Below are 16,478 nucleotides of genomic sequence, written 5' to 3' on the forward strand. Positions count from 1 at the left end.
TAATGACATTCATAGTTTAGTCAGTGAACGGAAGCAAATAAATTCAAGATATTGTGAACATTACAATGAACAACGGATACAAGTTGAGAAAATGTTGGATTGAAAAATAATTCAGTAGACACTTAGATATTTTCTAATCAACTCAGAGGTACTTTGACACATCTCTGTTGAAGTTTAGAATTGAATCCATACCTCCTGGTCTTTCAGTACAGACATTACCAGAGCCCTACATAATGTCCCTATGCAAGAAGGGCAGGACTATAATCACATACTTACGCTGGTTACTCACAGGGAAAACTGCTCAAATATTTATTGTGATAATCAGACTGGGTTGTATTCAACAATTCCAGTGTGTAATGGACTGATAAAAGGAATTAGTAATTCATAAAAATGTTGGAACGAAGCGACAATGATCTTAAACAAATATAAATCTCATGATAATCAAGTAATTAAATATGTTTAAAGCAGTTATTTATGTACTCAAAATTAAACTGCTTTGTAATGCTCATGACTTGGAAGTAAAGCATTAGTCATTCAATGTGACTATTAATCGAAAGATAATTTCCCTCATTTTCACAAAATTGTGATTTCTAAGAATTCAAGATTTATTGTAAAAGAATAGAGCAAACATTTGTTAATTCTGGTTTGTATACACAAGAAACACGTGAAATTAATACAATGTTTAACATGAAAAATACTTAGCTCTTATTGTAATAAGTAGAAATATAGAAATGTTAGCATTGAAATGAAATACAATTAATACAAGGACGCAAAAAACTGTGGATACTGGAAATCAGACACAAAAATATCTGATAACAAATTTAAGAATGATGAGAAACCCATACTGCAATGTAATTGTACAATATGTTGGAAAGAACTGAAATATTGATGTGAAAACTAGTTAGTCATCTCTTAATTGATAAGACTGATGAATGATCATTTAATTAAAATGAGAATTCAAATGAAAGAGAATGAGATAGTTACTATGAGTGTTGGGTGAGAAAACTTTGCTTGATTGCAGGTGAGTTGACCTGAAACGAGTGTAAATATTTCATCATGATACTGGCACTAAGAAATAATAGATTCAACTCTCATGATGGTGTGATAATTGAAATTACAATTAAAGAATAATTAATGTTGGAACTAAACACTTAAAACGATTCAATATTTTCACAGCAGTTTGTACTAGATATTCAATAAGATCAGTAAACTGAGAATTAAAATATTGGGTTAATTTCAAAACAAAAATCACACCTTCAGAGATTATTCGTCAGAATAGTTTTGTCATTGAAAGAAACCTCATTTATTCAAGAATTCTGCATTTTCCTCATTTTCTGTCTTTTTCCCACAGGGATCTGCACTGGAACCCTTCTGTTTGCGGGACAAATATATATAAGTGACATGGATTAAAATCTAATTTGGTGAGTTAATAAGTTTGCAGATAATACAAAGTTCAGTGCAGTTGTGGATAATGTAGAGGGTTGTCAAAGAATGAAGCAGGAAAAAGATAAATTGCAGATATGGGCAGAGAAATTAAAGGCAAAGTTTAATCCATACAACAGTGAGGTATTTCACTTTGGGAGCTCAACTATTAAGGAAAAGTAGGTAATGGCAGGACCCTGAACAGCTTTGTTGTTCAAAGGGATCTTGGCGTTCAAGACCATGGCTCCCTGAAAGTGACCATGCAAGTAGATAGGGTGGTCAGGAAGGTAAATGACATGCTTGCCTTTATTGGTCAGGGAACTGATTACAAGAGTCAGGATGGCATGTTGCAACTTTATAAGACTTTGGTTAAGGCATACTTAAAGTATTGTATTCACTCCTATTCGCCACATTATAGGACGGGTATGGTGGCTTTGGAGAGGGTACAGAGGGCATTTACCAGGATGCTGCCTGGATTTGGAGACGTGAGAAAAACTCAGGTTGCTTTTTTGTGGAGTAGCGGAGGATGGAGGAAGAATTGATGCAAGTCTGTACAATCAGGAGATACGTAAATAGGGTTGACAGTCAAAATGGTTTTCCCAGAGTTGAAACGTCAAAAGTATGTGACATGCGTTTAAGGTTAGGGGAGACAGTTCAAGGGGCATGTGAGGGGCAATTTGTTTTTTACAAAGGGAGTGGTAGGTGTCTGGAATGAACTTCCAGGGTTGGTGGTAGAGGCAGATACATTAGGGCTTTTTAAATGTTCATTTAGATAATTTGGAAGGATATGGACCAAGGGTAGACCGAAGGGGTGAGTTTATTTTGCATTATGTTCCGCACAACGTTATGGGCCAAAGGGCCCATTCCTGTGTTGCACAGATCTTTGAGAGAAAACTCATGTCTAACACATATGACATTTAATCTAATCAATATTTAGTCACTGGTGTCAAAAATAGGAATAAAATAAGTAGAGAATGAACTTGACTCTAATCTAAAGATATATTTTATCATTTGGTATTGCTTTGGTATTTTTTTCTGAATTATCAGCTTTGATGGAGATGTGTTGAAAATGTTTGCAGTTACTGATCTGCTGAACCAAAATGACCCCTTTTAAACTGATGATTGGACTAGAAACCTTTTAGAAAAGTTGAAAATATTCGGTAAGGTGAGATGCACATCATAATTTAATCCTATATTTCTTATTGACAATACTCCAATAAAACTTTTTTTTTATGTCTATACCAAAAAGATTGATTTTCCATCCCATGCTCATTGGAAATATCTGAATGCCACTCATTTCAACAATCAAAGTAACCATAGCCTCATCGATTCAGAGATATCTAATGACATTTCACCAATAATTACTGTTTACTTTAGAACATTGTATGTTCAAACAGCAATGTGAGATTTCTCTTTAATATTCAGTTCACTGACAGCATATTAATAATTTAGTTATTGCTAATATCTAATAACTGATCAATCCAGTAAGGGATAGAAAAGTGGAATTATGGCTCAGTACATCAACTGATGGAAAGATATTGCAGTGTTCACTCTCCCAATTATTGTGAATATTGATGTATATTTTGATTAGATTTGATTACATTTTTCTTCAACGTGAAGGCTTATTGTATTTCTGATCTCAGCAAGGATTAAATATTTTAAAGCTAAAAATATTCAAATTTGTGACTTTTTTTTGTAAACACGAGAAAAAAACGTACATGTGTTTGTTCTTCCCTTTATCAATCAGAGTACATTTTGAATTGTTGGAAGTTGTACATTTGTGGAAGGAAGGGGAGCTGCCTGCAGCTGAATAGTCACAGTGAATAATTTTTGTTTTGGTGATTCCACCTGGTGCTAAGCATACTAATTATCTTTTCATTATCAGAAAAATTGCTTTAAACATATTCAGCAGTTGTATTTTTCATGAATTTACAATAAGCGCCTGATATGTCTATTTATTTGTCCTTCAATTGTCACGATAGTAATTTTTATGTATGAGCCTATATACTTAGTACCATCATTATTGTGAATTACCATTTCATTCTCAGTCCATTGCATAGAAAGAGTCGAATTAATTCCCAGCCCAATTATAGGAGTGGACACTGGTTAGTTTTCATTTGAGTAATCACAATTAATTATAATCCCACCCTTCCTTGGTGGGAACATAATGAAAGGAACCTGTGGAGCTCCAGTAGAGTGTCTCCCACGAGACCAGGAAGTGTGCGTTGAGTTCCCATCTTCAACCGAGATGCACCAAAACAGCTTCGAATGGTGATTAGAAAATATCTAAGCAGAGTTTGAATTGCTTTTCAATCCAATTTTGGATTTGCTCTGTCTGTTGTTCATTCCAATAATCACAGAATCTGCAATTTATTATCTTCAGGTCATTAATAAATGTATGTATCGCATTACATTGTCTCTAAATTTTAGATTTGAGGACACTGTAGTTTTTCACATTTAAAATATCTAAATAATGACATTCATTTTATTTAATCAAAATACCTTACTACTTCCACTTATCTCACTTTGTGTATGATGGCTTCAATGCATTTTGCTAAGCAATTCTACACAACATAAAGATTTTATTGACTTTAAATAGTATCTTTAGCACTCGCTTATCAATCTATTCCTAAATCAAAGAATCATAGAGTCATAGAATCCCTACAGTATTGAAATAGGCTACTTGGTTCAACAAGTCCACACCGACCCTCCGAAGAGTAACCCACCCAGACACATTCATTTACTCTATTACTCGACATTTCCCCTGACTAATGCACCTAGCCTGCACATCCATGAACACTATGGGCAATTTAGCATGGTCAACTCACCTAACCTGCAGACTTGTATATTATGACAATGTTATTGAAATCAATGCTCACACAAAACACTATTTATAAAGCCAGACAATGGTCTCATGATCATTTAATTACTGTTCAGTGGAATAATCTGAGTAACTGTCTTATTGTTCCTGAGATCAATCACCACAGTAAGCATCTGATTATCATTCCCTCCAGTAAATACAATGAGTGTCTTCTGAAATTTCTGTTCTGTAATTATCCAAGATACGTATTGCTCACAGCAGTGTTTATTCTTCATTACGATTGGCCAAGGATTCTAACAAGCATTGATCTTGCTCTTATTGTTACTGAGTGCAGTAACCACAGTAAATAATTTGTTATAATTCTTGCCAATAAATACAAGAGCTATCCTCTTACTTTTCAGCCCAGCAATTACACATGATACTTGTTACTCAAAGTAGTATTTATTCTTTGTTACGATTGGCAAAGAGCACTAACAGCAAGACTTATCAATAGTCCTGATTTGTATATGTTTTCAAACAGGTTTTCAGTCCAATTATTTCAAAAGAAGAGTCATTTGACTTAGTTCAAATATAGATGTAAACATTTTCGGATCGTTTCCATTCAAAGTATTTATTTGTTTATTCTGATCAAACTCCTGAAGAAGGGCTTATGCCCGAAATGTCGATTCTCCTGTTCCTTGGATGCTGCCTGACCTGCTGCAATTTTCCAGCAACACATTTTCAGCTCTGATCTCCAGCATCTGCAGTCCTCACTTACTCCTATGGAATGCTTTGCCTAGTAGATTCGCCAACTTTAAGTACATTTAAGTTGTCATTGGACAAGCATATGGGCGTACATGGAATAGTGTAGGTTGGATGGGCTTCAGATTGGTATGACAGATCGGCGCAACATCGAGGGCTGGAGGGCCTGTACTGCACTGTAATACTCTATGTTCTATGTTAACTGGTTGCAGCATAGGTAAACATCTCCCACTTCCCAGAGTTCTGCCTGCCCTCTGAGTCTTCATTCAATGGAAAACACTCCTGCAGCTATGATGACACTTCATTTCAATACAAACACTTACTTTGTGTGAAATTATTACTTTCAGACCAACATAATTTCCATGTTAAAATTGTTTTACTTTTATTGTGTGCAAGAAAACAATGTAGGTACATCCATTTGTTCTTTAGTTCAACTAACACTAAATTTTAATTTATTGGAAACACTACACTGGGGTGAAAGAACGATTCTTAGCTCAAATCTCACATTAAATGGCTGTTTCTATTTTTCAAATCCTATGATCTCCAAAACACTATTTATTTAATTTCATAAGAAGAAATAAAAACTGCTTTTGAAATGTTGCGATAGTTTCTTTTTCTTCCAACATGAGTTGTCAGTGAACAATAATCACACAATTATCAGTCATTTGGTACAAAATGACTTCTGGGACCAAACGTCATTAACTCGACCTTTCCTTCACAATAATACTCACTTTCCTGGCCTAATTATTTTCTTCCTAATTCTGACATAAATGTCTAAACATTTATCATGGTAAAAATTGCATTAATTAAATAGACATGACTCTACAAAAAAAAATCAATTGTTGCTGAGTGTTTTTTAATTATTAAAGCCACCTTTTACATGTTAATTTTCAGTTTATTAGTATTAATGAATAGACAATCGACATCAGAGCAAAGTGCATTCAAAGTATTAAGTCAATTTATCTATCAGGATTTTAGAAACAATTATCAATTACATTAATTACACAACATTTTAGCTTAGAATTTGTAACAAGCATGTGATTGGCGCCTTGCCCATTATGGCTGGGAACGTTATGAAGGAATCTTGTGCAGCTCTGTTACTTTCTCTGCTACCACACCAGTAGGCACAGTTTCAATTCCCACCTTGTACAGAATTCTGATTCGAAAATATCTAAGAATCAATTGAATTGCCTTTCAAATCAATATTCGATATGCTTCCATCTGTTGTTCATTCCAATAATCACAGTATTTGTTATTTACTTTCTTCAGGTCACTAATAACAGAATGTATCTAATTCCTCTCAATCAATATTCCTTGGAAAATATTTGAGAATGTTGCAATCATAAAGATGAAATACACAAAGTAATTATATTCATTGATTTTGTTTTGTTCTGAAGAGCTTAGTTCGGACAACACATAGAACTTGATGCTCCAGTGCTACAAATATTAGAAAATAATATTGTTCTTCTTCAGTAAAATAAACAAATGCCACTTGCTATTATTTATCAATTTTTAGTTATTGATCTGTTTGTGAATTGTGTGAAATGTTTAGTTTTCCACTCACCTATTTATGTTGAATGTAAGATTGAAATGCTGTGAAAATATCAGGGTGTGTTCATTTGAAAATTGACTTTACATATTTCTCACATCTCATTTATTGCATGATGCCTTAAGTGTGTTTTGCTCAGCAATTCTAGTAAATATTTAAAATTGTCTAATCTTAAATAAGATCCTTCACAACCAAATATCAGTCTGTTCCTAATTCATGTAAATACCTCAATTTTATTGAAATCAATGTTAACACAAAACAGTGCACAGAAGGCAACACAAAGTTCCTTATCACCTCCTGATTACTGAGTAAATACCTTATTATTCCTGAGACTAATAACAACAGTAAGCATTTGTCTACTATTCTCTGCAGTAAGTGCAATTGATATCTTATATTTCAATCCAGTCGTCAATGATGATTTATATTGTTTAAATCAATAATTCGACTTTATCATGGACATTGACTGGAATACAAGAACATTGGGAACAAAAGTTTTGTCATTCTAACAATTTTTAAGCTTTTTGTTGTTTGCAGCAGACAATTCAAATTATAACCATTTTTGTTGCAAATTCAACAAACGCTTCATTTCAAATTTGTGAAATTCCTACATTTTTGCAAAAAGGTATGTTTCATATTAAAGGACTGCTTTTTCAAATCACGTGTGCTACAAAATGATGATTGCTTTCATTTCATTGTAAGAAAAGAACAGCTTTGATCAGGTGGATTGTTTTTTGTCGTTTCTATTCCGACGTTATTCATCATTGTACAATAATGATAAAATGATTAAAATTGCTTTATATCCCACATGTTGTTGACTACATTGTTTGTTCAATTTCCTGTTTACTTTCATGATCTACTAATTCTCTTCCTAATTCTGACACAAATGTTTAAACATTCACCATCATAATAATCATTTCAATCAATGTAACACGTCTCTACAAGGAGTTCAGTGGATGGAAATTCACAATTCTTGTAGAATGTATATCTTTGTATTAAAAAAGAAGAATCTTGTTCAATAATTACTGCATGGCTCATTGTTTTCTTCAGTCCATAAAACTAGGTCCTATTCCTCAGGTTACTGATCTTAATAAATATTCAATCAACATCACAGCAAAGTGTTTTTGAAATATTGAATCGTTTTACTTCTTCATGTACAAAACTAATTATCAAGACATTGTCATTTCAATAATGGCACAGTTTTTAAGAAAGCCTTTTGAACAAATATAGTAAGATTCACATTTAAATTTAATCCATTGTTTCTTAGTACTAATACTACAGTGTGAAAATGCATTTATTTTGCAGGTCACCTATCTCACAACAGAACCAATGACTTCCCATCCAACATCATTGCAAATATCTGATGTTTGCTCATTAGAATGATCAGCCTTAATCTCAGCCTTAAAATAAAGGGAACTGTAATTACTTTTCACTGAATTAATTCCAGTTCATTTCCAGACATCGCTCAGTCCCATAGCAAAATGAGGTTTCTCGTTATTACTTAATACATTGATAGACTTTGATGATTTAATTGTTGTTGTTATCTAATAATTTTTAATATTCATTCAATCCAGTACATTGTGCAAGTGTGGAATTACGGCACAGTACGTGAACTACTGTAAAGATTTTGCAGGGTACAATGTCACAATCATTGTTAATATCAATTTTTATTTTACCTGTGAAAACATAGTTGAATTCATTTAATTATATTTCACTTCAATGCTAAGATTTATCATGTTTGGAATCACAATAAGACTTAAGGATTTTTCATGCAACAAAGTCAAATGATAAAGAATTAACATCTCTTTATTGTTTCATTCAAAAATAACAATAAATTTTGGATTTTTGTAAGTTATATATTTTTAGAAAGAAGGAATGTTGTCTTCAGTCGAATGCTCGCATGGAATCACTAATTCACAGTATCTGCTGTTTATTCTCTTCGAGTTCTCAAGAAAAGAAATTAACTAGTTCTGCTGGTTCTAAATTCGTGGAAAATATTTGAGAATGTTGTGTTCTTAAAGGTGAAAAGGCGAAGTGATCATATGTGATCAGGTTTTTTTGTTCAAAAGAGCTTGATTCAAACATTCTGCAGTATTTCAAACGTGTAAAACAAGTCGCTTTCTTCATTTGTGAAATAAATAAATGCCACTTCCAATTATTCATTAGTCAGCTAATTACCTACGTTTGTTATTAAAAATTGCAATTCGTCTAAATATTGTTATGACCTTTGATCAAATTAAATTTCGAATTAATGTTCATTCGTGAATTTTCTTTTTTTTTTGTTTTCCATTCACCTATTCATATTGAATGTAAATTTGACATGCTTTGACAATATCGGGGTGTGTTCATGTGAAATATGTCTTTGGTGGTGCTGGAATAGCAAAGTATGTCAGGCAGCGTCTGAGGAGCAGCAGAAACCACGTTTCAGGCATAAGACTTCATCACGTTATTGAATTCTTTGAGGTGGTGACCAAGCATGTGGATGAGGGTATAGCAGTGGATGTAGTGCACATGGATTTTAATAAGACATTTGATAAGGTTCCCCATGGTAGGCTTATGCAGAAAGTCAGGAGGCATGGGATAGAGTGAAATTTGGCCAGTTGGATAGAAAACTGGCTAACTGGTCAAAGTCAGAGAGTGGTGGTAGATGGTAAATATTCAGCCTGGAGCTCAGTTACAAGTAGAGTTCTGCAGGGATCAGTTCTGGGTCCTTTGCTGTTTGTAATTTTTATTAATGACTTGGAAGAGGGAGTCGAAAGGTGAGTCAGTCAATTTGCAGATGATACGAAGATTGGTGGAGTTGTGGATAGTGAGGAGGGCTGTTGTCGGCTGCAAAGGGACTTAGATATGATGCAGAGCTGGGCTGAGGAGTGGCAGATGGAGTTCAACCCTGCCAAGTGTGAGGTTGTCCATTTTGGAAGGACAAATAAGAATGCGGTATACAGGGTTAACAGTAGGGTTCTTAGTAAGGTGGAGGAGCAGAGGGATCTTGGGGTCTATGTTCATAGATCTTTGAAAGTTGCCACTCAGGTGGATAGAGCTTGTAAGAAGGCCTATGGTGTATAGCGTTCATTAGCAGAGGGCTTGAATTCAAGAGTCGTGAAGTGATGTTGTAGCTGTACAGGACCTTGGTTAGGCCACATTTGGAGTACTGTGTGCAGTTCCGATCGCCTCACTTTAGGAAAGATGTGGAAGCTTTGGAGAGGGTGCAGAGAAGATTTACCAGGATGTTGCCTGGAATGGAGAATAGGTCGTACGAGGATAGGTTGAGAGTGCTAGGCCTTTTCTCATTGGAACGGCAAAGGATGAGGGGTGACTTGATAGAGGTTTATAAGATGATCAGAGGAATAGATAGAGTAGACAGTCAGAGACTTTTTCCCCAGGTACAACAGAGTGTTACAAGGGGACATAAATTTAAGATGAAGGGTGGAAGGTATGGGGGAATGTCAGGGGTAGGTTCTTTACGCAGAGAGTGGTGGGGGCATGGAATGCGCTGCCTGTGGGAGTGGCAGACTCAGAATCATTGGTGACCTTTAAGCAGCAATTGGATAGGTACATGGATAGGTGCTGAAGCTAGGACAAATGTTCGGCACAACATCGTGGGCCAAAGGGCCTGTTCTGTGCTGTATTGTTCTATGTTCTATGTTCTATCATGAATCCCCGGCTCCATGGATGCTGCCTGGTCGGCTGTACTTTTCCACCACCACACTTTCGACATAAGAAAAAAATGTCTGCTTATTTGGAGCAAATACTCTCTGTTTCCTCGGTAATATAAATTTACTGTGCTTTCTATTCACGCAAGTTCTCATTTTAATAGCTCCTCATTTACTTCTTAATCCGATACAAATCTCAAAACTCTGGGCACAATAAAAGCGATATGAATTATAAATTAGTATGTGGACAAGAGAACCAATGAACAGCTACATAGACCACTTGAACATCCGAGATATTTGAATGAAAAAGCAATGCCTTCCAAAAAAATCTCTGCACGTCTGTCTCCTTTTTCAATTCAATAATCCTGCAAATAGCTTATAATTGTCAGTTGATCTCTCTTAATGAGAATCAATGTCATTGTAAACCACTGAAAACATTGAAACTTTCATTTGTGAAAATGCAAAGATTCATTCTCAATTTCTTATTAAAACAATAAGTGAAGCATATTTTACCTGTCCACTAAGGTCAAGTGACCTGTGGCCCCTAATTGAACATTCTAAATATTCCTAAAGCTTGAGAAATCAGAGCTAAAAACATCAAACTAAAGCAAACATTAGACAAAATAACCAGTTCCAATAAACAGTGGAAGCCCGGTTAAAGAGCTCACAACGTTTCTGGAGATCCAGTCACAACCAGCCCGAGAGTTGAGCGTTGGAGAGTTTTCAGCAGACTTCCTGGCACCTTAACTTGCAGCCAGTGCCTGAGCGTTAGACACCTCGCTTGAGAATGACGACAAGTGAAGGGTGTTTGCACGAAACCCATTGAATGCTTAGAATCCAGAATTTTGGTAAAATGTTGTGAAACATTTCCCAGATCATGGAAATCAGCTAAACATTATTGAAATCAAAGTAGTCGGAATGGTCTTCAACACCACCTCATTATTGTTCGGTGAAAAACACTTTGTGCATGCCTTATTGTTCTCAGGATGAATAACCACAGCAAACATCACAGTCTCACCAGATCCAAAGATATGTAACAGATACCTTATTATAATTTACACACTATATCTTACCCAGACCAATGATGACACCTTATTACTTCTGACTGAAGTTTTTACTCATAACATGTATCGAGATGAAGCAAGTCTTAAATATAGGAATCTTTTTCTGATAGGTTTCTAATCCAAAAATTATGATAAAAATGTGGTTGTGGCTCATTACGTTGTCAACAGATCCCCATTAAACGTATTTATCTGTTTATTCAGAGACAATATTGAAACAAATACCTTGATAAATGCTGTTGACTGTATGTTTCTGTGAAAATAAATCTTCCTTATTGACTTATTTTCGTTATAATTCTGACACATACGTCTAAATATTGATGATATGAAAAATTGCATAAATTAAATACAATGCAGAATTTGTTCTTATTATATATTATATTTCTCCAGAAGAAAAGCTAAGAAACCAAGTACAGAAATCTTGAAGATCTGCGAATTTTGAATGACAAACCATTTCTGATCAACGTTCATTGAATGTCTAATGCCTTGCCACATCATCATGCCAGAATTTGTATTCTCAGCTGACAGATTAAGAAATATCTCGTCAATATCAGAGCAAAGCCGTTTGGAAATATGGAATCATTTACTTTTGCCGAAGTTCTAAAATTAATTATCAATTCGATGTCTCTGCAAATATCTCACAGTAATTCAGTCTAGGTTTTGTAATAAACATCGTCTAATTCACATGTTAATTTAATCCATTATTTCTTAGTGTCAATATTAAAAAGAAATAATAGTTCTCTCATTCCAGGTCAGCACAAACACAAACTAACTAATGATTCCCCATCCAACACTCCCAGGTAATATCTGTTCCTTTCTAATTTGAATGTTCACAGAAATCATTGGATTAATATTCGGCCTTACATATTAAGTGATGTCTGATTTTTTTTTTAATTTAGATTACTTACAGTGTGGAAACAGGCTCTTCGGCCCAAAAAGTCCACACCGACCCGCCAAAGCACAATACACCCAGACCCATTCCCCTACATTTACCACTGCCCGCAACACTACGGGCAAGTTAGCATAGCCCATTCACCTAATCTGCACATTTTGGACTATGCGAGGAAACCTACGCAGACACGGGGAGAATGTGCAAATTCCACACAGTCAGTCGCCTGAGGCGGGTAGTCATGATAGTCATTAATTTTCTCTTGTTCTGTAGATGTTAGTTAAAACAACACATAGAATTTTATGTTCCAGTGCTATAAATATGAGAAAAGAGCAATTAATTCTTCAGTAAAATAAACAAATGTCACATGATATTATTTATCTTTTTTTTAAATTACTGGTCAGTTTATGAATTGTGTGAGATTTGAGTTTAGCTTTCCAGTCATTTATTTATATTGAATGTGACATTGAAATGGTGTGAAAATATCAGGTTGTGTTCATTTGAAAGTTGGATTTGCCAACTCTCACATCCCATTGATTGCACGATGGTTTAAGAACGTTTCACTCAGCAATCGTAGTAAATATAAAAAAAATGCCAGAGTTTAAATCAGATCATTCGAACCCAATTATCGATCTGTTCCTAATTCATGCAAATATCTCAATTTTATTGAACCCAATGTTCACACTAAACAATACACATAAAGCAACACAAAGACTTCCATCACCATCTGATTATTGTTCAGTAGAATAACCTGAGTACGTACCTTATTGCTCCTGAAACCAATGACAACAGTAGGCATTTGGTTACTATTCCATGCAACAAGTGCAATTGATATCTTCTATTTCAGTTCAGGAGTTAAAGATGATTTATGTTGCTTAAAACAATGCTTCTACTTTATCACGGATATTGACTGGAATACAATCATGCAAACAACAACCGTTTTGTCATTCTAAAAATCTTTAAGCTTACTTATTTTACATTTGTGTGCAAGAGATATTTCAAATTACAACAATTTTGTTGCATAATTCAGCAAACCTAGATTTTGAATTTGGGAAAGTCTCCATTTTTGCAAAATGGAATTCGTTTTCGGTTTACATCACACAGTAAATGACTGTTTTTTCCAAATCACGCGTTCTACAAAATGATTATTGGTTTCAGTTAATTGTAAGAAAAGAACTGCTTTGAACACGTTGATTCTTTTTGTCTTTTCTATTCCAACATTATTTATCACTGTACAATAATGACACAATTATTATAATTCCTTTATGTACCAAATGTCTGCATCATTTGTTCACTTTCATGCTCACTTTCATTATCTATTAACTTTCTTCCAAATTTTACAAAAATGTCTGAAATCTGATCATAATATTAATCATCTGAATTAAAAAAACATGTCACTATGATGAAACCATTTGATAGAAATTCACATTTCTTGTGTTACTTATATTTAGTAAAGAAAAAAAAAGTTCTATAATCACCGAATGGCGCATTTGTTCTTCAATTCATAAAGATAGTTACTATATTGTATTCCACAATTTCCCAATTTTAATAACTATTCAATCAACATAACAGCAAAGTGTTTTTGAAATATTGAATCATTTTAATTGCTCATATAACAACATTATCAAGTCATTGTCATGATAATAATTGTGCAATTATTTAAGAAAGTCGTTTGAAACAAGTAAAGTGAGATTCACATTTTAATTTAACCAATTGTTTCTGAGTACCAACACTACAATATGAAACTTTATTTTCAGGTCAAGTTTCCCACGATGGATCCAAGGACTTCCCATCCAAGGTTCATTATGATTGTCTGATTTTTGCTTATTTGAATGATCTCCGTAATCACAGATATTAAATTCACAGACTTGCAATTACTTTTCACTGCAATAATTCCTGTTTGTTTGCACATAATCCTCAGTCACATAGCAAAACGAGATTTCTCATTATTTCGAAATTCATTGACCGAATTTTATAATTCAGTTGTTGCTCATACCTAAAAATCATTAAATCCAGTATTTGCTGTAAATGTGGAATTACAGCTCTTTACATAAATAACTAAATATATTGTAGTGTACAATCTCTCAATCATTGTTTATATTAATTCTTATTTTACCCACAGAAACATAGCTGAATTCATTTAAAGGTATTTCACTTCGATGCAAACATTTATTGTACTTCTGATCACAATAAGACTTAAGTATTTTTCATGCAACAAAATCAGGTATAATTCATGCATTTTGTTAAGTCAAATGAAAAAGAATTAACATCTCTGTATTGTTTCATTAAACAATGACAATGCATTTTGAATTTTTCGAAGTTGAGCATTTTTGCAAAGAAGGGATGTTGTCTTCAGCTGAATAATCGCATTGAATAACTAATTCACAGAATCTGCTGTTTATTCTCTTCGAGTTGCCAAGCAACCAAATTAATTAATTTTGCTGGTTCTAAATTCCTGAAAAGTATTTGATAATGTTTGAGTCTTAAAGATGAAGAAGTCGATGTGATTGTACTGATTTATTTTATTAGAAGGAGCTTAATTCAAAAATTTCAGGCACATAAATTGCTATTCTGCAGTGTTACAAAGATGAAAAGCAAGTCAATTTCTTCATCAGTGAAATAAACAAATGTCACTTCCCGTTATTCATTAGTTCGCTCATTCATAAATTTGTAATTAAACAATGCAATTCACCTGAATATTGTTGTGTCTTTTGATCATATTAATTTTCTAATTATTGTTCATTTGTGATTTGTCAGAGATTTTTATTTTTTGTTTTGCACGTCTCTTACTCATTTCACTTCTTGCATGGGGCTGGGCATTGAGAACAGAGGATCAGTGGTTAGCACTCGTGTCTTACAGTATTATGCAAATGTGTTTGAGTCACATGTTTGTGTGGAGTTTGCATGTTCTGGTTTTCTCCCACAATCCAAAGATGTGCAGATTAGGTAAATTGGCCATGCTAAACTGCACATTCTGTTCAGGGATGTGTAGGTTAGGAGCATTACTCAGGGGTAAATGTCCAATAATCTGTGAGCAGAATGGTGCTGAGTGGATTATTCTTTGGAACGTCAGTGTAGACTTGTTGGGCCAAATGGCCTATTTCTACATAGTAGGGATTCCGTATAATTAGAATTGTGTTTCGCTAAACAAAACTGACATTGAAAAAAAAAGTTGCCTTTAACACTTATCTTTAACAGTCAATAGTCAATCTTGTAAAATATCTCAATGTTACTGAAATCAATGTTCAACAAAACACTGCACATGAAGCCACACAAAGATCTTCATGATCATCTAATTACTGTTCAGTGGAATAATCACAGTAAATATCTTATTGTTTCTGAGATGAATCACCACTATCACAGTAAGGATCTGGTTATCATTCCCTCCAATAAATGCAATCGTTGTCCCTCTGGTATTTCAGTTCAGTAGTTATACACCACACTGGTTGTTCAAAGCATGGTTATTCTTTATTGTGAATGGCCAAGGGTTCCAACGGCAAGAGTGTTGTTCGATCTGATTTGTTGCATGTTCTCAAACAGGTTTTCTCTATAAATATTGCAAAAAATGTGTTAACTTGGTCCTGTTCAAGTGCTGATGCTAACCTTTGCAGTTCATGTTCATTAAACATATTTGGAGAAAGTGAGGAAAGCTGAAGCTGAAGATCAGAGCCAAGAGTGCGGCATTGGAAAAGGGCAGGCACGTTCAAAGAGCAGGAGGATCGACACTTTGGGCTTTAGGCCATAATCAGAAAATATTCCTGATGAAGGGCTTATGCCCAAAACGTCGATTCTGCTTCTCCTCGAATGCTGCCTGACCTGCTGCACTTTTCTGGCACCACGCTCTTGACATTAGAAATATTTGACTGAATATTCAGAGATTATACTAAAAGTTGCCTCTGTCAATTTAATTTCCTTTGCTTTCTATTCACTAAAGTTTTCATGTTAATTGTTTCTCCTTTTCTTCTTAAATCGGATACAAATCTCAAAATACAGAACACATTAAAATTCACATGAACTATAAATCTGCATTCTCGACAAGAAAACCAATGGAAGGCAAGATAGAATTCTTGAACAGTTTACACATTCAAATGAAAAAACAATTCCTTCCAAAAAATGTTTGCCCGTCTGTATCTCTCTTTCAATTCAATAATCCTGCAAATAGTTTATAATTGTTAATTGATCTCTCTGAATGAGTACCTAATCAATGTCAATGTAACCAGCTGTAACATTAACAACGGATTGATAACTGGGTGTTACAGATTTTATTTGAAGTCAACAAATGTTTGGAATTTACTCGAATTCCACCAGGAAACATTCTTGAATCATAATACAAGAAATGAGATAT

This window comes from Hemiscyllium ocellatum, unplaced genomic scaffold, assembly GCF_020745735.1.
Source record: "Hemiscyllium ocellatum isolate sHemOce1 unplaced genomic scaffold, sHemOce1.pat.X.cur. scaffold_424_pat_ctg1, whole genome shotgun sequence".
NCBI classification, from domain to species: domain Eukaryota; kingdom Metazoa; phylum Chordata; class Chondrichthyes; order Orectolobiformes; family Hemiscylliidae; genus Hemiscyllium; species Hemiscyllium ocellatum.